Here is a 23,437-nt window from a genome sequence, read left to right on the forward strand (position 1 = left end):
CTAAATCCCTAGCCCCTGTCTTATCTCTTTGTTTCTTTTCTTGTCTCTTTCTTTTTTTCCTACAATTTCATTTCCTTTCCCTTTTTTCTCTTTCTCCAGTTCTCCTCTCTTAGGGTATTGGTGACACCCAGTAGCATTGGTGGCCATTGCATAACACTACTTCTAATGTTCTGTACTAATGGGTTATCTATGTTAAACATATTCTATGTAAAGAAATGCTTTTTTTGCTCTCTGAAATAATGTAGGGACCGGTACAAGGTGCTGTTGTACCACACATACTGAAAGCAGTTCTCATGTTTGTGTGAAAGTATAGCTATGTTGAATGGTTGAATTTTAGGATTTATATCAAGATACAAATCATATTTTCAGATATTATTTTGTGATGATGTCATTATTACTAAATTGGACTGTCATAAACAATGCCATTTTATATTTAATTATGAAAAAAACTTGCTACTTAACTTAAATCCAACTATTTAATTTACTTTTTTACTTTACTCATTTAGGTATGGATGGCAGAACAGAAAATATCATATGATAAGAAGAAACAAGAAGAATTAATGCAACAGTACCTTAAAGAACAAGAGTCATATGATAATAGGTGAGATATGCCCCTCTGCCATTGTTTATAGAATAATCAATTACAGGAGACTAATCCCTTTACTCTCATAGATGGTCACTTTATTTGACTTTACCCATAATTCACGTAAAATGTATTTTCTACGACTCATATAGTTTCTGAGAAAAGCTGGGTGTGGTAGCTGCTTCAGAGGTGTGGCAAGAGATTTGCTTGAGCCCAAGAGTTTGAGACCAGCCTTGGAAAATAGTGAGACCACTGTCACAAAAATAGATTTAATAAACAAAGCACAGTGGGGCACATCTGTATTCCTAGCAGCTCAGGAGGCTGAGGCAGGAGGATTGGAGTTGAAAGCCAGCCTCAGCACCTTAACAAGGCTCCAAGCAACTCATTGAGACCCTGGCTGTAAATAAAATATAAAAAAGGGATAGGGTTGTGGCTCAGTAGTTGAGTGCCCTTGGGTTCAATCCCCTGTACAAAAATATAAATAAATAAATAATAAAAATAAGTAAACCAATCAATAAAAATCAAGTGAACTGTAGAACACTCCTCTGTTTATAGGCATTGGGTTGCTTATACTTTTGAGCTATTGTGAATAATGCTGTGTAAATCTTTAGAGGTAACTGCTCAAGTTCCTGTTTTCAATTTCTTTAAATATATTTTTAGGTGGGGCTGGGATTGTGGCTCAGCGATAGAGTGCTCGCCTAGCACTGGTGGGACTGGGGTTTGATCCTCAGCACCACATAAAAATAAAGGCATTGTGTTATGTCCATCTACACCTAAAAAATAAATATTAAAAAATAAAATTAAAAAATAATAAATATATTTTTAGGAATGGAATCACTGGATCATATAATTCACCAAATTCTTTTCTGTAGTGACTGTGCTATCTTTTTTTTTAATTAGAACTTTATAGTTATATATAGTAGTTGGGGGGCTCATCCCAACAAACTCATACATGCATGAAATTTTAATTCAGGTCATGATCCCCACTTTTTCCTCCCATTTCCTTCCCCTCTCCCATTCTCCTTCCTCTACTATAATTCCATTTGCTTATTTATTTATATTTGATCAGTTCTTTTTACTTATGCATAATGGTGAAGTTCCCTGTTGATTTTTGTTTGTTTGTTTGGTATCAGGAATTGACTCAGGGGCACTCAACCACTGAACCACATCCCCAGTCCTATTGTATTTTATTTAGAGACAGGGTCTCACTGAGTTGCTGAGCACCTCACTTTTGCTGAGGCTGGCTTTGAACTCATGATCCTCCTGCCCCAGCCTCCCAAGCCACTGGGATTTCAGGCATGTTTTTGTTTTTTAATTTATTTTTTATTTTTTAATTTATTTTTTATTTTTTAGTTATAGGTGGACACAATATCTGTATTTTATATTTATGTGGTGCTGAGGATAGAACCGAGAGCCTCACCATGCTAGGCGAGCGCTCTACCTCTGAGCCACAACCCCAGCCCCTCCCGGCCACAATTTCTTAATCCATCATTTATTGGTGGGCACCTGGGTTGATTTCATAATTTAGTTATTGTGAATTGCTCTGCAATGAACATGGAGGTGAATTTATTGCTGTAGTATGCCAATTTTAGATCTTTTAGGAAAATACCAAGGAATGAGATAGGTGGGTTATCCCTAGTTTTGTAAGAAATCTCTATACTGCTTTCCTGAGTAGTTGTACTAGTCTACAGTTCCACAAAAATGTACAAGTGTACTTTTTCCTTGCCAGCATTTACTGTTTGTGTTCTTGATCGCTGCCGTTCTGACTGGAATAAGATGAAATCTTGGTGTAGTTTTGATTTGCGTTTCCCTGATTGATAGAGATGTTAAACATTTTTTCATAGATTTTTTTGACCATTTGTGTTTCTTTTTTCAGAAGTTTCTGGTTAGTTCTTTGGCCCATTTATTGATTGAGTTAGTTGGTTTGAGTTTTTGTTGTGTTTTTTTGGGGGGGTATTAAGTTGAATTCTTTATATATTCTGTATGTTAACCCCCTATTGGAGACGTCACTGGTCAAGATTTTCTCCCATTCTGTAGCTCTCTCTCCATACTTTTAATAATTTCCTTTGCTGAAATGCTGTATTTAACTTTTTTTTTTGTTTTTTTGTGTTCAGCAGTAACCATCCTAGTAAGTATGAAGTGGTATCTCATTGCAGTTTTGGATTTACATTTCCATAATATTTAGTGATGCTGAGCTTTTTAATTTTCACTTTTTAAAAATATTTTTTAGTAGTAGTTGGATACAGTATCTTTATTTTATTTATTTTTATGTGTTGCCGAGGATCAAACCCAGGGCTTCGCACGTGCTAGGCAATTGCTCTACTGCTAAGCCACAACCCAGCCCTTAATTTTCATTTTTTAATGGTGTTAATATAAGACAAAATTTACATACTTGTGTAAAGATATGTTGACTTCTAAGTATATTAAGAGTTTTTGGGGCTGGGGATGTGGCTCAAGCGGTAGCGCGCTCGCCTGGCATGCGTGCGGCCCGGGTTCGATCCTCAGCACCACATACCAACAAAGATGTTGTGTCCACCAATAACTAAGAGTTTTGGCATCATCACCATAATCTAATTTCAGAACGTTTCATCTCTGAAAAAGAAATCTTATACCTATTAGCAATTACTTCCAATTTCCCAACCTTGTCCTTCTTCTACCTCTCAGCCCTAAGTAATTGCCAGTCTACTATCTCTATAAATTTGCCAATTCTGGACATGTCCTGTACATGTGGCATCTTGTAACTGATTTCTTTTTCTTAGCATGTTTCATGGTATGACATGTATCAGCACTTAATTCCTTTCTGTTGCTGAATAATAATCCATTGTATGGATGTCTGTACCTATGTTCCTTTGCTTCTCTTTTTTTTTCCATAACAGTTGTTTATAGAATCCAATGGAAGTAAGAGAAGAATCTCAATCATGTAGCATATCCATTTTGATTGTCTTTTCCAAGTATGAGAGGAAATTCTATTTCCTTGTTGGCTTTCTTCTTTATAATTAGCACTTTACCTGTATTTTTTTTTTATATTTATTTTTTTAGTTATCGGCGGACACGTTGTTTGTATGTGATGCTGAGGATCGAACCCGGGCCGCACGCATGCCAGGCGAGCGTGCTACCGCTTGAGCCACATCCCCAGCCCTTTACCTGTATTTTTTGAATTAAACTTTAACTCAGGCATACAATTTGTGGCTGAGGATTTTTTATAAAAAGCCAAACATTTCTTTTTGTAAATGGAACCTGAACAGGAAACTTTCAGTGTTAAAATGGAACAATAAAAATAAGATTTTTGAGGTACAGCAGGCACTGATTCTATCATATTAAGTTGCTTATTGGAGAGTTTTTTTAAAATGAGTCTTTTTTCATTGGCCTCACTAAAGAATTTGATTCTCTCATTTAGATTCTTACAAGCATTAATTGGCTTTGACTTTCTCAAGAAAACCCAGACTCATTTTCAAAACTGATTCCTCACAATTAAGAAAAACTGTTGGCAACCTTGTCCTTGTCCAACTGTTTAACTTAATTCCAACTCTGTGATGACCTTCAGGATTTCAACAGCATTTCAGAATTTAAGAAAAGTCCTTTAGAGTGACCGTAGAGCTTTTCCTCTTTTTTGTTGAGAGGACCAGAATATTTCAAGTAAGAAGACGGTTTCAAAACTTACAGCCTATTATTAAAGAAATAGTATTGTGATTTCCATTCACATATTCTAAAGAAACAGTATTGTTTGATTTCCGTTCACATATTCTAAATGTCCTCTAATCAGTGGGGTAAAATTTTAGAATTTGAACTCTAACAAAAAAAATATTTATTTTTATTCTCTTGGGGTTCCTTTTGGGGTGGAAGGATAAAACTGTTAAGTTTATTTCTTATGTCATTTAGATTGCTTATGGGAGATGAACGTGTAAAGAATGGCCTTAATTTCATGTATGAAGCCCCACCAGGAGCCAAAAAAGGTACTTGCCCTGTTTCCTTAAAATATTTTATATGTTTACAACTACAGATTGAGAACTGCTGGGTGTGATAGCACAAACCTGTAGTGGCAGCTACCAGGGAGTCTCAAAACAGGAAGAGGCAAGTTCAGGACCAACCTGCACAACATAGTGACCTCCATCTCAAAGAAATTAATTAATCAAAATTTTTAAAAAAGATTGAAAACTGCTAATAGACTTTTTTTAAGAGAGAGAGGAGAGAGAGAGAAAATTTTTTTGTTGTTTTTAGTATTTATTTTTCAGTTTTCGGTGGACACAACATCTTTATTTTATGTGGTGCTGAGGATAGAACCCAGCTCTCCACACATGCCAGGAGAGCGTGTTACCGCTTGAGCCACATCCCCAGCCAGCTAACAGACTTTTTAAAAGTATTCTTTGTTTTTAAAGATTGTTATCATGTCAGGTGCAATGGTGCAAACCTATAATCCTTATCTGGGAGGCTGAGACAGGAAGATCACAACTTTAGTAACACCCTCACTTAAATAAAAAGGACTGGGTTTGTAGTTCAGTGTTAGAGCACCCCTGGCTTCAATCCCCAGTACTACAAAATAATAAATAAAAAATAAATAAAATTGGTTTTCTGAGGAGATAATAAAGAATAATATTATAACCAATAAAGTAGAATAAATATTAAAAATATTGTTCTAGTAATTTTTCATGAGGTGTCCTTTTGGGAGGAAAAAAATCTCAACACCAGCAGAAATGCATTTATTCTTTTATAATGTGGTTATATCTTTAGTCTTTCCTTCTAAATATACTTGTGTATATAAAATACAATATTCACTATCTGTAAAAAGCATAAAAGTTTCAAAATTAGCAATTAACAATTAGCAGTTAACATGTTTGTTAAATATAGTATTGTTAAATTCAGTATTGTATTTTATCCTTTCGTCCTTGATTTTTATCTCATGCAAAAAGAAAGAAGTCAAACCAGTACAATCTTACAAATTATAATCAAATAACATATCATAGTGGTAATATACATTTGATTTTTACACTGATAATTTTAACTTGTCTTACTTTTTCCCCTCCTGTATTTTTGATATGCAATCAAGAAAACAAAGAGGTAAAGCACTATTTACTGTTTTAATTTACTTATAATTAATTTTGATTTTATGGAGAAAATTGAAAGACTTTTTAATGAATGTTTTAGAAAGAAGAAACAGAAGGAGAGACAGAATACAAATTTGAATGGCAGAAAGGAGCTCCATGAGAAAAGTACGGTCTGGTTTGCTTTTAAGATACAATATATATCACTATATCTGCAATCCCATCTTATGTTATTACCTTTATATGCATTAGAGAAAGTAACTAATATGAAAACATTTTTATTGAACTTTCTTATGCAACCAATCTACTTTTATCATAGTCTTGTTTTATATTCTTGTTCTTTTTATTTATAAATTACAAACTATAAGCCTAGATATTTGATAACTATTTTGAAATATTAAATAGACTATAGTTCTGTATACTTATTGAAGTAATAACACATTTCATATTGTTTTGAGGACTATAACTTTTTCAAGTTAACTACCATTGAATTTATTAAATTATTCTTAATATTTTATTTATACATTTTCTCTATTTAATAGATATGCCAAAGATGACATGAACATCAGAGATCAGCCCTTTGGCATTCAGGCAAGTGACATGTATTTTACCCTTTACGAATAATTTTTATTTAGTAAATATCTACATAATTATCAAAAAGGTGTTCACGCTGAAAAAGAACAATATGGTTTGTATTGGTATCAGATGATGGTAGGAATAAGGAGAAAACATTAAATGTGGTAGACTGACCAAAAATGTGAATCAAAATTACTAATAAGAGTTATGGGGAGGCTGGGATTGTAGCTCAATGGTAGAGCGCTCGCCTAGCATGCGTGGGGCCCTGTGTTCGATCCTCAGCGCCGCATAAAAATAAATGAATGGAATAAAGGGATTGTATCCAACTACAACTTAAAAAAATAAATATTAAAAAAAAAGTTATAGGGCTGCAGTTGTGGCTCAGCTGTAGAGCCCTCACCTAGCATGTGTGAGGCCTGGGTTTGATCCTCAGCACCACATAATAATAAATAAATAAGATAAAGATATTGTATCCAACTGCAACTAAAAAATAAATACTTAAAAAAAAGAGTTATAATGATGTTGGTGTCTGCTCTTTTCCAAGAATTTGGAGAATTAGGTCATGACCAAGAAAAGATTTAAAACAGTAATTTGTTTAGAATCAGGGCAGCCTGTCACTAGAGGGAATCCTTATAAAGAAAATGTTGTTGGAACCTTTCCTTGCTTGTTCATTTATGTATTATCTGTAACTTAAACAGCAGAGCTGAGTCCTTACAGTTGGCACAGAGGTTGGGCCTGAAAAGCCTAAAATAAGTTCTATTTGAACCTTTACAGGAAAATTTTGCCAGCTCCTGGTTTAGAAATTTGAAACTTTTAATTTTGACTTATTAAAACTAAGAAATTTTAAGATGATATTGTTATATTGCAACCAACTAAGAAGTAAAAAACAATAGGATTCAGCTTAGGTGTTAGGCAGGATTTATAATAAGATTTTAGTATTTGTATTAAATTTACCAAACTTAGTTTTGTAGTATCTTTTCCTACAGATCTTTTTAAAATGTGAGTAATTTAACTTGAATCCTGCCAAACATTGGTTAGATTCGTAGTATTTTAGTAACCAAAAGAATATTCATTCACTTTTCTCAGGTTCGAAATGTAAGATGTATTAAATGTCACAAATGGGGTCATGTCAACACAGATCGAGAATGTCCTTTGTTTGGTCTTTCTGGAATCAATGCAAGTTCGGTTCCCACTGATGGCTCAGGTAGGCATTAGACATGATTTTTTTTAGAATTTAGGTAAATAAGGAAAGAAAAATAACATTTTTTTCTTTAATCTGAATATTTTTTGTTTTATTTGAGTTTTATTGTTTTAGACTAAGGCACATTACCAAAATATGATTATCATTGAGAAATTCTGTGTTGAAACTAAAATGCTTTGTAATAGAATTAAAATGTAATTTTTCCAGCCAAAGGCCCTATGAACTTGATTTTTTAAGGTAAGATAACAATAAATACTTTATCAGGTTAGTGGCCTAAAATTAGAAAATAAATGGTTGATTCTCATATTTAGATTCTCCTGATTTTTAAAAAAGGCTGGAGTGAAAGCCTCAGCAATCATTTCTCTTTGGTTCATGGAATTAAAAACAAAACTGAGTAAAAAAAGATGATAAATATGTTTAAATTGGGTTTATATTGGAAAATTATTTATCTTACTACGTATTATTTTCTAAAAAAAAATTTGTCCACTTGGGTTTGCATCATTTTGGCTCTTCATAAAAAGGATACTAAAACTGTGAAGTTTTAGCTTAAGTTCATCATTATCTTACTACTATTTCATTGAGATAGCCATACTAATTTAATCCTGTCTCAGAATAAGTCATAATAGAAATACCCTACTTAATTCTATAACCTTCAATGAGTAATTTCACTTTTATGGGCTTCAACTCCTGATTTTTTTTTTTTTTTTGGTACAAGGGATTGAACCCAAGGGCACTTTATTACTGAACTACATCCCCAGCCCTTTATAAAATCTTTTACCTGGAGGGAGGGTTCCACTAAGTTGCTGAGAGTCTGACTGAATTGCTAAGGCTGACATCAAACTTGAGATCTTCCTACCTGAGCTTCCCTAGTCACTGGAATTACAGGCATGAGCCATCACACCCAGCTCAACTCCTGATTTTACAATAAGGATGATAGTATGACTCAGATTTTCAGCACTTTATAAAGCAGCTATAGAACTCTTTTTTTTTTAAAGAAATCTTACATAAAACCCTAAAACATAAAAGCACTGCTATTTATTGAAACAAGTCCTCTGGGCATTAAGTCCCCTTCTTTCAGTCGCAAGGCCTCCAGTCATCTCTTTAGAATCTCTATGGCTTTTGCTGTTCACCTCAATCTTGAGCCTAGGGTTCACCCTCATTCAGCTTTCAACCTTTTGCATCTGTTCTTACTTTCTTCTAGAAAACCACGTTCAAAAAAGTTCATCTTAATATTAGGAGTTTAGGAATTTGATCTATCGTTATTTTGGGCATTTCCCTAGTGGTGGTATAGATGTTAGAATTGGTGAAGGAAGCATACCTATAAAATACTGTGATTGATTTTTGAAAAATCTTTATTCCTGTAAAATAAGTTCAGAAACCACCTTTTAAGGAGAAGGAGAACTAGTTGTTCAGTTGTAAGACAATGTTAATACAGTCTTTGTTCTGGCAAAATACCTTATAAAAGAACTTACCAGGGCTGGGGATGTGGCTGAAGTGGTAGCGCGCTCGCCTGGCATGCGTGCGGCCCGGGTTCGATCCTCAGCACCACATACCAACAAAGATGTTGTGTCCGCCGAGAACTAAAAAATAAATATTAAAAAATTCTCTCTCTCTCTCTCTCTCCTCTCACTCTATCTTTAAAAAAAAAAGAACTTACCACTGATACCACAATACAGATACTCTTAATAACCCACATAGCTAATTCTCCCTCCTTCCCTGCCCTCTTCCAATTAGTAGAAGGGATAAAGGCCCCAAAGGAAATAAAACCCCAAAGAAAATGGAGTGGAGTAGGTCATACATCACGAACCCATTTGGCTCAAATATTTTTGACACTTCCCTTTCTTAGTCCAGAGATTCATTGTTACATCTTAAAAGTATATTCTGTTTTCAAGATAGGGTTGCTTCTTTCTCATCTTTTCCTTCATGCCAGTCTTATAGTTTCCTTACACCTACATGATTCATGGGTTGTTTTGAGACAGGCAGAAGTAGTAGCTGTCTTTCTTCCCCAGCCTCATCTTACTCTGATCCTGCTTCTGAGAGAATGAGTAGGATAGACTCCAGGCTTAGCCCTTTCTTTTAATAATCAGTAGGCCTGCCTTGTCTTGAGTCTGTATTAGAAAGTATGCTAACAACAACCCAAAGAACTTGTGTATTAACCTATTTTTAAAAGTATTTAAAACAAGAGCTGGGGTTGTGGTTCAGTGGCAGAGCACTGGCCTCGAACATGTGAGGCACTGGGTTCAATCCCCAGTGTCACATAAAAGTAAATAAACAAAATAAAAGTATTGTGTCCAACTACAACTAAAATATTTTTTTTAAAATAAAGATATTATGTCCATGTTTAACTAAAAATATTTTTTAAAAAAATAAGTATTGAAAACAGTAAAACCCCACAGTCACATGCCACACAGTTAGTAAATTCCTGTTTAATGCAGCTGGTTATTGACTTTTCTTTAGCCCTCCATTTGTATCCATTAACCTTATGGTAATTCAGTGTATGCAATTCAGGTTTTTGTATGCCATTCATTGGGGTATTATTGTAGAACTATTCTTTTCAGTTAAGTGAACTTTGTCCAAATAACATGAATGAAGTAGAAAAATACATAACTTGTTGAATCCTATTGTTTTACCTATATTTAACCATATTTAAGAAGTCTACATATATTGACATATGTTACATACAATATATTGTCTGTTTTGCCTGTGAAATTTGGTAAAGACTTGAAAGAACTGTATACAGGGTGTTGGAGCAAGTATGGTAAGATGAATATTTCAATCCTTTGTTAATAAATTGAACAGCCATTTTGAAGGGCCATAATATATATCAGAAGTAGTCAAAACATCATTTGGGGCATGCCTGTAATCCTAGCTACTCAGGAGGCTGAATCAGGAGGATTGCAAACTTGAGGCCAGCCTTAACAATTTACTGAGGCCCTGTCTCAGAAAAACACAAACAAACAAAAATCCACCATATCCTTTTACCTTCCAGTAGTTAAAAGAAAGCAATAAGGTATACCCTCAAAGATTCACAGTAGTGAAAGATTAGAAACAACATGTAGACTTCTCAAGTATGGTTAAATATAGGTAAAACAATAGGATTCAACAATTTATGCATTTTTCTACTTTGTTCATATTATTTGGAAAAAGTTCATTTGACTGAAGAGGAATTCTACAATAATACCCCAATGAATGTCCATCAGTAGGGGGTTTATTCAGCAGTTATTTATGAAGCAATTATAAGTTCTGTGATGAAAATGTAATTGGAATCTGTGATCAAAACTAACTGGGGAGTTACTATATTAAGTGGTCAGAAAGGCCCCTCTGAGGAAGTGATGTTAAGATGAGACCTGAATGACAAGACGATTACAGCAGTGTGAGATCTGGGAAAAGAGCATTTGGCGTATCAGGCAAAAGGAACAGCCTTTCATACAGAGGGACCATCAATCCTGATAGGGCACATACTTAGTGGCACTCACCTAGTGGTTAAAAACATTGACTAAAGGGCCTGGGGTTGTGGCTCAGCGATAGAGCGCTTGCCTAGCCATGTGTGAGACCCTGGGTTTGATCCTCAGCACCACTTAAAAATAAATAAATAAAGGTATTGTGTCCAACTACAACTAAAAAATAAATATTAAAAAAAATATTGATTGAAGATGACTCCTTAGATGCCTGCTTTAGAACTTCTACTGTGCTGCTTCTTAATTGTAACTTTAGGCAAGTTATTTAACATCTCTTGCTGATATGTATAAAACATAATAATACCTACATCTCATAAAGTTGTTATGAAAACTAGATAAGTTAATACATGATGCTTAGAATAGTGCCTGGCATGTAATAATCACTTCTTGAGTATTTTTTTTATTAATTGTGGAGTATCTCCCGCAAATGGAATACTCTACAACCGTATGTAATATATATACATAAGTAATATAGCTAGAGATCTATGTTGATTTGTAAGGATATAGGAGGATATATCAAGTGTAAAAAAAGTTAAATGGTATCAATTAAAAGTATGTAGGATAAACAAAATGTCAGGCATTCCATAATTAAATTGGCTTTCAAGGATGAAGTTATTTTTAAAATCTGTATGACTTTAGATGCTCTACCTTTTATGATAAAAGGATGACTTACTGATATAAGAGCCTCTATTTTTAGGGTTGTCGGTGTAGCTCAGTGGTAGTGCATTTGCCTGGAGCCTCTGGATTTGATCCCTAACCACCCGCACCCCCCAGAAAAGCCCTATTTGAAAATTAATTCTTAGAACCAGTTTATTATTTATTTTTCAAACACTTGTTTTTAGCAACTATGTATTTGACATCCTACACATTAGCCAATAAGTTTTTTAAACTTTATGTTCTGGTTTATTGAAGGTATAGACTATTCCTAGTTTCCAATCAAATCAGAAACATTAACATATCACATAAGAGACAGTTGGGCACAGTGGTGCATGCTTATAATTCTAGCAGCTCAGGAGGCTTAGGCAGGAGTATCACAAGTTCAAAGCCAGCCTCATAAACTTAGCAAGACCCTGACTCTAAATAAAAAATAAAAGGGGCTAGTGACAATCTACTCAAAATTAGAATACGATTTAAGAGTCTGTTTAATAGAGGAAAGCATTGTTAAATTAGGTAGTTAACAGAGTAAGAAGGACTAAAATGATCTCTGAAGAATTAAAATTTAGATAGGTAGAAAGAAAGTTTGACACCCCCCCCCAAAAAAAAAGACCTGAAGAAAAACATAAGCACAAAAGAATTTAACTTGAATAGAATAAAATTTGAATGGCTCTCAAGATGGGATGGAGGGAATTTGTCCATTCATCCTGCAACCAGTGTTTCCCAAGCTTACCTACTGTAAGGAATCATTTAACACAGCTTGTTTAAATATTGGTTCTCAAGCTCCTGCCCCATAGGGGCTATTGAATAAGAGTCCAGAGAAAAGTCTGAGAATCTTATCCTCGGATAATGCTTATGATCTGTTGTTTGTCTTTGGAAGGCAAATAATATAGAGGAAAATGAAAGAGAAATGTGTTGAAAGAGCCTTTACATAAAAAAGGGGGGGGACAAATTTTCAACATTTCTAATTTTTAAGTATTGTAAAGAATCTAAATATCGTGCAATAGGGGAATGGCATGATATTAATTAAACTAGGTGTGGTATCGAAGGCCTATAATCCATCTACTCAGGAGGCTGAGGCAAGAGAATCACAAGTTGGAGGCCAGCCTCAGCAACTTATTGAGACCCTGATTCAAAATAAAAAATGAAAAGGGCTGGGGATATAGTTCAGTGTTAGAGAGCACCCCTGATTTCAATTCCCAGTACTCCAGATAAAAAATACTAACTGAATTTTCATTGGAATTAGTTAAGATGTTAATTTGATGAAATTACAAGCAATATTATTTTGTATTAAAATTTTAAAATAAACTTAAAATTTAGCCTTTTTAAGCACTAAAACTCTTCAGAAAGCTAATGCTTTCCTTTCTATTCCCATGTTAAGTTTATTTTCAGAATATTAGAACAGCTAAAGGAAGCAGAGTTATGGTTGTGGTGCAAAGGCTGTGTTCACAATGAGAAATACCTAACAGACTGAATTAATTCTTTGCCTTAATCTTTATATCTTTAAGATATTAGGGAAACTTTATCTTTATATCTTTAAGATATTAGAGAAACTTCCATTTCCAGTTTTTTCTTTCAAACTGACAAGGTATGAGAGTAAAAACTGCCATATACACAGGGTATTTTAATTTCTTAAATTCTGTATCTGAATTGTCTAAGAATATCTGAAGACATTGAACTCTGTTAAAATTGAGAAAGGAATAGGGATTCATTCAGTTGTAAAGCCCTTGCCTAGTATGCACAAGGTCATAGGTTCCATCTCCAGCACCACAAAAAAAGAAAAAGAAATCAGTAGCTTTCACTATCTAGGCTATTACATAAGGTGAAAGTTACCAATCTGTTTCTGATGTACCATCAAGGTTGAAAACCATTATCTTAAGCTGTTTATAAGAATAATTGAAGATTTGGGAGGATAGTACCTTTTACTATATATTTGTTTGTTTAACTTGTGTTTTATTTATCATAAAGTCATAAATTTATCCTAAGGAAATAGTCATGAATATGTCCTAAAGATTTAGTCACAAAGAATTGTGTATGATAGTGAGAGACAATACTAAAATATCTAGTAAAAAAAAAAATTCCCTCATACTGGGGTTTGAACCCAGGGGCATTCTACCCACAAGCTATATCCCCAGCCCTTTTTATTTTAATTTTGTGACAGGGTCTTACTAAATTGCTGAGGCTGTTCTCGAAACTTGTGTGTGACTGTTCTGCCTCAGCTTACCAATCTGGGATTATGAACATGAACCTGGACTGTTGAAAGGAAATTAAGTGAATTATGGAACATTGTTATAATGGAATTCTGTACAATGCAGCATTTAAAATGATAAGATTTCTTAATGATGGGGATATTTTTTAAAACATTTAGTGAATTTTTTAAAAATAGGTTATAAGACAGAGAAGTTACAGTTGTATATCTGTTTATGTGTATAGGTAGACACAGAAACAGATATTTTAAAGAAAAGGATTGGAAGGAGATAGACCAAATTAATAGTGGTTGTGTTTGGGTAGTAGGATTACTAAGATTTTTAGTTTTATCTTTTTGCTTATCCATATTTCCAACAGTGAAGATAAATTACATTTATAAATTTTTAAGTGAGCATTTCTTTAAAAGAATTAAAAATTATACATAGAAATAAATTATTTTAAATTGTATTGCTCCATTAATGCCTCTAAAGTTTGACCTGAATTTAGCAGTAGTACTTAACTAAAGCTAATAGAAACTCTTAAAGGTTTCTCAAAAACAAAATCAAAACTCTACTATCTTAAATAGAAAAGTGAGTAATAATGATGTAATATTCTGAACTTGAATGCAATGAAAAATAAACTGACCAATTTCCTAATCCACTTGGTGATTCAAACTAAAAAAAAAATCTTTTCATTTAAAAAAATCACCTATTGAATAATGTCTCACCAGTGAATAGAGATTATTTTTGCAATAAGGCAATTTCAGTAGATGTGGTTATCATGGGATAATCACACCCCTGGGGTACAGCCTTGTGCCTGTAATCTCCCAGGAGTGTAATTATTTCATGATAACTGCACCCCCTGGTGTTACATTATTTCTATTATGAAATTCTTAGTTTAGTATATAAAGTAACTTACTTTGATCACTGGAAACTGCAAGGTGCTGTTAGAATGCTCCAGCTGTGAGGTTTACAGAGACCAGCTATAAGATTTACTTCTCCTTTACAAAGTTAAATTAGGCAATCAAAATGCTTCTTTGGGCTAAGCTGGTTTAGAATATCTTTTCTACTGAAAAGATCATCTTACCTTTTTCATCCACTCCAGATACATCAAAATTATCCTTAAAACTTGTAAGCTTCAGTGGTAACTGAATTTTTATAAAATATTCTATAACATAATTAAATGACTAATTCATATCTTTTATCTATACTCTGTAGAACTTATTTTTTATCACTGACTCTTAACATCTGTCAGTTATTTGTGTTTTTAATGTATATTGAAATTAAAAATCTTTTTCTTTTTTCTTAAACCACAGTGGAGTATTTCAACAGAGCAAGTGATTTGTTTGTTTTTTCTGGTACTAGGGATTGAACCCAGCCAGGGCCTCATGCATGCTAGGCAAGTGCTCTACCACTGAGCTGCATCCCCAGCCTTTTTATTGTATCTTGAGACAGGGTCTCACTAAGTTGCCCTCAAACTGAGGCTGACCTCAAACTGAGCAAGTATTTTTTAAACAGCTTTATTGAGCTATAATTTACATGCCATCAATGCAATGGCTTTTAGTGTATTTACAGAGTTGTACATCCATCACTATAGTCAATTTTAGAACATTTTAATTTTTCTAAAAAAGAAAGAAAGAAAATCCCTTGACCCTCACCCTCCAGTCCCCAGCTGTAGGCAACCACTAAACTACTTTCTGTCCCTATATCTTTGCCTCTTCTGGACATTCCATTCTTCCATGGAATGTGTTTTCCCATTATGCTTAAATGCCCAGATATTCACACACACATACACCAGTCTTATAATAGCCCACCAGGATACAAGTTTATATGTAGGCACCTATAAAACAGGTAAATGTGTAAGATTTTCTTCAAAGAACATAAAGCAAAATTCTATTTTTAAACTCCTTTATTCCCTAAACATGGATTTTGTATCTCTCTCCATGTTTGACTTTCAGATCTTTTTCTTCAGGAAGCAAATAGTTAGCTCTAAATAGTTACTCTATAGGAGAGCTAGACATGCTGAAGCACTTCCATTGCTAATATTTTATTAAAGATTATTACACCTATATTTTTATACCTCATGAGAGGTACTGGCATGTAATTTTTCTTTCTTGTTTGTATTTGGTTTTGGTATCAGGATGATGTTAGTCTTATAGAATAAGTTAGGTAATGTTCCTTCTGTTTCTGTTATCTAGAAGAGATTATTAATATAATTTCTTCTTAGGGCTGGGGATGTGGCTCAAGTGGTAGCGCACTCGCCTGGCATGCGTGCAGCCCGGGTTCGATCCTCAGCACCACATACAAACAAAGATGTTGTGTCCGCCGATAACTAAAAATAAATAAATAAATAAATATTTTAAAAATTCTCTCTCTCTTTCTCTCTCTCTCCCTCCCTCCCTCCCTCCTTCTCTCTCCCTCTCTCTCCCTGTCTCACTCTCTTTAAAAATATATATATATATATATAATTTCTTCTTTAAATATTTGATAAAATTAACTAGTGAATCCATCTGGGCCTGTCACTTTTTGTTTTAGAAGGTTATTGATTGATTGTTGGCTAAATTTCTTTACTAGATAGATGCCTATCAAATGACCTTTTTCTCCTTTTGTCAGCTTTGGTAGATTGTGTCTTTCAAAGAATTGGTCCATTTCATGTAAATCAGATTTAATGGTATAGAATCATTTGTTGTATTCCATTATTACCCCTCTAATGTCCATGGATCTGTAGTGTTGACCCTCATTTCATTTCTCTTTCCTTGGTTAGCTAGAGCTTTATCAATTTACTGATCTTTTCAAAGAACCAGCTTTTGTTGTGATTGATTTTTCTCCCTTGTTTTCCTCTTTTTATTTCTTCTCTTCTTATTTTGAATTTAATTTGCTCTTCCTTTTCTAGTTTTATAAGACAGAAGATTATGTAATTGATTTGGGAGAGGTGATGAAGTTTGAACCCAAGGCCTCACCCATGCTAGTCAAGTTCTGTTCCACGGAGCTACACTCCAGCTCTACATATTGATTTTAAATCTTTCTTCTAATACATGTATTTAGTACTATAAATTTCTTTCTGAGTTGGTTTTTGCTGTGTCCTACAAAATTTAATAGGTTTTATTACAATGATTTCTGACATTAACTACCCAGAAATAGGCCAGACTTCACAGGTTAACAGTTCTCCAAAGACTATTCTCAATTAAGACACCAGCTACAAATTTGGGAGTTCCTAGACCACCCACCAAACCTGCTACAAATCCACGCTTCCTTCTACCTGCCTAAGGTTTGATAATTCACTAGACTGACTTACAGAACTCAGAAACTAACACTATACTTGTGATTACAATTTTACTATAGTAAAAGGATAAAAATCAGGGTAAGCCAAAAGAAGAGGTACATAGAACAAGGTCTGGGAAGGTCCCAGACACAGTCTTCCAAAGTCTCCCTGTAGAGTCAGTACCTGTCAATCTTCTTGTACATTAATATATAACAACTTTTATTAACCAGGGAAGCTTATCCAAGCTGTCTAGTTTTTATTGGTCTTTATTACATAGTTGTGAATGATCAAAATCATTAGCCATGAGATTTAACTCTTCTATCTCCAGCTCTTCTTTCTTCCTCAAAGGGCTTCTCTCACCTAGCTCAAAGTCTAGCCCTCTAATCACATGATTTATTTTTCTGGTATGGTCAGCCACTATCTTGAGTCAGCTCTTTTTTTGTTGTTTTGTTTAGTATTTTTTTAGTTGTAGGTAGACACAATACCTTTATTTCATTTATTTATATGTGGTGCTGAGGACCGAACCCAGGGCCTCTCACCTACTAGGTGAGTACTCTACCACTGAGTCACAACCCTAGCCCTTGAGCATGATCTGATCATGTATATTGAAATTAAAAATCTTTTTCTTTTTTCTTAAACCACAGTGGAATATTTCAATCATGAGTCACCATCATGAGGCACATCAATAACATAAACTATCAGGACCCACCAAAGATACTCTTATTACTCAGGAAATGTCAAGAGTTGAGGTTCCCTCAGAACTGGGGACAAAGGCTAGGCATGGGGACCAGCCCAGCCATTCAGGAAGCTGCGGCATGAGGATCACAAGTTCAAAGCCAGCCTCAGCAATTTATTAAAGCCCTGTCTCAAAAAATAAAATGTGTTGGGGATGTGGCTCAGTGGTTAAGCACCCCTATGTTCAATCCCTACTACTTTAAAAAAAAGAACTGGGGACAAAGACCAGCCCAAAATTGTTATACAGCAGTTGTATTGTCTATTCTTAGTTGAAAATATTTTTTACTTTTTCCTGAGACTTCTTTGATATATGTGTTTAGAGCTCTGTTATTTAATCTCAAAATATTTTAGGTTTTTCTTTTACTTTTATTAAGTTGTGTTATATGGCCCAGATGTGGTCTATTTGGTAAATGTTCTATATGAATGTGAGAAAATATATATTTTTCTGCTGTTGCTAGGTGAATGAAGTATTCTATAAATGTCAATTAGGAAAAAAATGTCAACTAGATCCAGTTGATGGATCAGTTCAATATATTCTGATTTTTCACCTGTTGTATCTGTCAGTTATTGATAGAGGGATGGGAAGTCTCCAGCTATAATAGTGGAGTTGCCTGTTTCTAAAGATACTCATCAGTTTTTGCTTTACACATTTTGATGCTCTGTTAGGCACATACACATATTTGGGTCTTTTTGGAAAATTGACCCTTTGACCGTTATGTAATACTCTATTTAGCCTTGGTATTTGTCCTTGCTCTGAAATCTGTTTGTCTAAAATTAATATGGCGCCAGGTACAGTGGTGCATGCTTGTAATCCCAGCTACTCAAAAAGCTGAGACAGGAGGATTACAAATATGAGGCAATCATACTTAACAACCAGAGCAACTTAGCAACCCCCAGTCACAGATTTAAAGAATAAAAAGGGTGGCTCAGTGGTTTTAACGCAGTGGTAGAGTTCTCCTGGATTCAATAAAATTAATATATATGCTCCATCTTTATTTGGTTATTGTTAGCCTGGGGTATATCTTTCTCCATTCATGCACTCTTTTGCTTTGTTTTTATTTTTGTTTTTTGTGGTGCTAAGGATCGAACTCAGAGGCTACCACATGCTAGGCAAGCACTATTACTGAACTAACCCCATCCCCCATTCTTTTACTTTTAATTTGTGTCTTTTTTTTTTCAGTACTGGGGGTTGGGCCCACGGGTACTTAACCACTGAACTACATCCCCAGTTCTTTTTTGAGATAGGGTCTCACTAAGCTGGCCTTGTCCTTAAGATCTTTCTGCCTTTGCCTCCCGAGTTGCTGGGATTATAAGTGTGCATCCCCCAGCTCCTGTGCCTTTATGTTTAAAGTAGATTTCTTTTGAATATCATACAGTTGGGTCTTTTTTTTTTTCTTATAGTCTCTTAGTTGGTATGTTAAGATTCTTTATATAAAAGTGATGATTGTTATACTTAATAGCTTTCATTTTTTTAACATTTATTTTTTAGTTATAGGTGGACACAGTATCTTTATTTTACTTTACGTGGTGCTGAGGATTGAACCTAGTGCCTCACACATGCTAGGTGAGCACTCTACCTCTGAGCCACAACCCCAGCCCCTAGCTTTTGTTTTTTGTAATTGTTTTCTATTCATTGCCCTCATTCATCGTTTCATTTTTGTTCTTTTTCTGCTTCATCTGGTTTTAAATGAGTATTTTATATGATTTCACGTTTTCTCAACATTTCAATTATACTATTTCTTGATATTTTTTTTAAATTGGTCATCTCAGACTTTGCAATATACACGTATAACTAAGTCTACTTTCAAAGAACACTCTACAACTTCCTGAATAGTGCAGGTGCCTTTTAACAAAGTACCTAGTTCCTGTTATATAATAGAGTTCTTCCTTCCTATCCCTTAAACATTGCTGTTATAATTTCATTTACTCATAAGCTATAATCATTTATTTTTGCTATCTTTATTTTGAATCAGCAGTTATCCTTTGGATCAGTTAAGAATATGAAAAATGGGTTGGGAATATACCTCAATGGTAGAACACTTACCTAGTATGCACAAGGCCATGAATTGATTCCCAGCACTGCAAATAAAGAAAAAAAATTGAAAAATAAAAGATCTGATTGATTTTATTTGACCTTCATTTATTCTTTCTTGAACACTCTTCCTTATGTAGACCTGAGTTTCTGACCTAGGTTATTTTGTTTCTCTCTGAAAAACTTAAAGACAGGTGTACTGACAGCAAATTCCTTGTTTGTCTGTTTATTTTATATTTTAAAGAAGGTCTTTGTTTTTATACTTTTGAACAATAATTTCAGTGATACTGAATTCTACATTGGTGGGGTTTTTTCTTTCTTTTTATTCATTTATTAGTTCTAATCAGTTAGGATACCTGACAGTAGAAAGTTCTTCAATTCATTGTACACAAATGGAGCAGAAATTTTCACTTTTCTGGTTGTGCATGAACTCAACCTATACCCTAAAGATTTAAAAAGTGACGCAACCACTTCAGTGTGTTGTGTATATGTACCATCATTCCATTTGAAAAATAGATACCTTCTTTATCTATTCATCTGTTGAAGGGCATCGAGGTTGCTTCCATAGTTTAACAACTATTCACAATTGCTAAACTGTGGAAGCAACCTCGATTCTGTCCCTCCTTCCTTCCCTTCCTTCCTCACACTAGATAGCATTAATCCCTTTATGAGCGTTGATCCCTCAGAGACTAAACACTTCTTAAAGGTCCCACTACCTCTCAACACCATAACACTGGGAACCAAGGCTCAACATGTGTATTGGTGGGGTCAAACTATATTCAGACCATAACAGACAGATATTACAACTATCAAAAAATTGACTTAAAAATAAAGAAGTTAAGCACCAATTCTCTCCTTTATAAAGTTGATCACAAGTGCTTATACTTGATTGTGGTTGATTTAATTTTTTCCTTTATATGTAGATGATTTTATGTTGTTAAATATTTTATGCAAGAAGAAGCTAGGTAGTCGTTGAAAAAAAAAATGTGGACCTATTAAAGAGATTATCTAGGCTGGGTACAATGGTGCACACCTATAATCCCAGTGGCTCAGGAGGCTGAAGAAGGAGGATTGTAAATTCAAAGCCAGCCTCAGCAACTTGGCAAGGCCCTCAGCAACTTAGCAAAACCCTGTCTCAAAATATTAAAAAAGTCTGGGGTGTGGCTCAGTGGTTAATTGCCCCTGGGTTCAATCCCTGGTACCAAATAAAAAGAGAAGTTTATCTAGTAAAACTTGTCAAGTCATATTGTGGCAGAAGTCAAAATGATACTCTTTACTAGTACTTTAAATTTTAAGTGACACCAGTGGTTAAGTTATTTCAGACTATTTGTATATATTATTATAAGTTAGTGATTAAATTTGTTAAAGTGTCTGTTCCTTGAAATTCTATTGATGTGAACAAATTAATTACAGTCCTGTTCTAAATGACTCTGTTCTGTGTTAAAGGTGTGTGTGGGATTAGAGGAGGCTACAACTCCCACATTCTCAAAGGGGTATTATGATTCTCAGATAACAATCATAATTCTCTCTTACATATTTCTTCCTATTAACATCATTGCATCCTTTCAAGGTCTTCCAGCCTCAAGTAATAGAAATTAGTTTGAGATTACCCAGGAAGGAAAAGGAGAATGAATGGAATTCAGTACACCTAATAAAACTAATTCTTCTACCCAAATCAAACATAATAAACTTAATATTAACCTTCATCATGTTCCAAATGCTTTGCTTTTTACCTTTTCTAAATTCTATGAGAATTTGAAAATCTAACTCAAATTCTATTTTATTCCTGAAAAATCTTAAGTTTTTCTGAGATAGGGCCTGTGTCTTATTTATTTTTGTATCCCCATTGCCTTAAACAATGTACATACTTAGTAAATAATAGTATAGTTGGTGAATAGAAAGGCTTTGCTAATAAACATCATTGTTGATCATCTCCTCTTAATTATATATATATATGCATATATGAGTATATATTAGGGGTACCAGGGATTGAACTCAGGGATACTCGACCACTGAGCCAAATCCACAGCCCATTTTTGTATTTTATTTAGAGACAAAGTCACACTGAGTTGCTTAGCACCTCCCTTTTGCTGAGGCTGGCTTTGAACTCTCAATCCTCCTGTCTCAGCCTCCCTAGCCACTGGGATTATAGGCATGTGCCGGCTTCCTCTGATTATATTTTATAATAGAAATTATAATTTGTTTTACTTATGAACTAATTTTCCCCAAAATATTATAAGTTTAAAGGTAAAATCCAAGTTCTTGAGAAGTTCTAGTAAGATGAAATAACAAGCCCTCACTAACACACAAATTTAAAAAAAGAATTTTCTGTGTTATATACTAGGGATACATAAGTTCAAATTCCCTATACAGGGCTCTCCTCAGTTATATACATACAAAATATATATGGGTATAGCCAGAGTCTATAGTATCATGGTCACTCAGTAATTACTAGTGACTGAAAAGATCATGTGTAACTTTTTTTTTTTAATAAAATACACTAGTCTTAAGTATAGGGTTTAAGTTTGGCAAATGTACACACCTGGTAACAAACATACCTGACAAGATAAGGAGCATTACCATCACCCTAGAAAATTCCTATCTGTCCCTTTCTGGTCTGCCTCCTCTAATCATGAATTTCTAATCCCATCTATTAGTCATACCTGGTTTTTTATTTGGTTTAGTTTTTGGTTTTTTGTTTTGGCACTAGGGATTTAACCCAGGGGCACTTTACCACTGAGCTACATACCCAGCCCTTTTTATTTTGAGACAGGGTTTCACTGTGTTGCTTAGGGCCTTGCTAACTAAGTTGCTGATGCTTGCCTGGAATTTGTGATCTTCCTGCCTCAACTTCCTGACTCATTGGGATTACAGGCCTGCGCCACCATGATTAACTTTATTATTGCTGGTTGTATCACCACTGTAATATTTGCATATAAATTAAGTTGAAAACAAGTTATAAAGATATAATGAAATATGTGTCAAATATCTTCATACTGATTCTGTAAATCAAGGTTGATTTTAATAAATAGTAATTTTTACTAGCATATAATAAGGACAGTTTGATATTTTTTTGCCTTTGTGTATTTTTTAGACACATGGACTAAAATGAAATGTTTGATTTTCCTTTATATTGTGTGTTTTAATAGAGATCAGTTAGTTGTCTTCAGTATGAACTTGGGATGAGGGCAATAAGAAATCCTATTGTTTCCAGCCTCCTCAAAGATGAACTGGCAGTGTGTCAGGAAAATTCCCAGTATGGAGCAGTTTTATTACAATTCAGTACAATTGGTTCTTGCATAACCTTTAGAAAATCATACATAAAACATTCTCATCTATATAAATAAAAATCACCCACACACTTTATTAATAGCTTTGTTCACTTTTTTCCCTGGGAATTATGCTGCATGTTCCTACTGTGCCCCTTTTTTAGTCTTTTTTAAAAGACAACTTTCTATAAGCTTTCTTAAAAGCAAAATGGTTACAGTAATATAAGTGTGAGGTAATTCTCAATAATTCCCACAAGACCTAGATCTCCCTCTTAATAATGTACTATAAATAGTGTTTCTAAGTGTCATAGTCAGTTTAACCTTAGGAAAGAAAAAAGGACAGAAGATTATGCTTTCATGGAAATGATAGTCATGTTTTCTTTTATTTGTGATAATATATGATGATTTACTTATTTGTATTCATTCTGGGGATTGAACCCAC

At 34.2% G+C, this 23,437-nt stretch overlaps 1 pseudogene; it reads left to right on the plus strand.

Annotated features, from left to right (window-relative positions):
- The first annotated feature begins 506 nt into the window (after nt 1-506).
- The window catches only part of LOC144252438 (corepressor interacting with RBPJ 1-like), a 32,941-nt pseudogene continuing 10,010 nt past the window's right edge, over nt 507-23,437 (plus strand).

This window comes from Urocitellus parryii, unplaced genomic scaffold (genome assembly GCF_045843805.1).
Source record: "Urocitellus parryii isolate mUroPar1 unplaced genomic scaffold, mUroPar1.hap1 Scaffold_43, whole genome shotgun sequence".
NCBI classification, from domain to species: domain Eukaryota; kingdom Metazoa; phylum Chordata; class Mammalia; order Rodentia; family Sciuridae; genus Urocitellus; species Urocitellus parryii.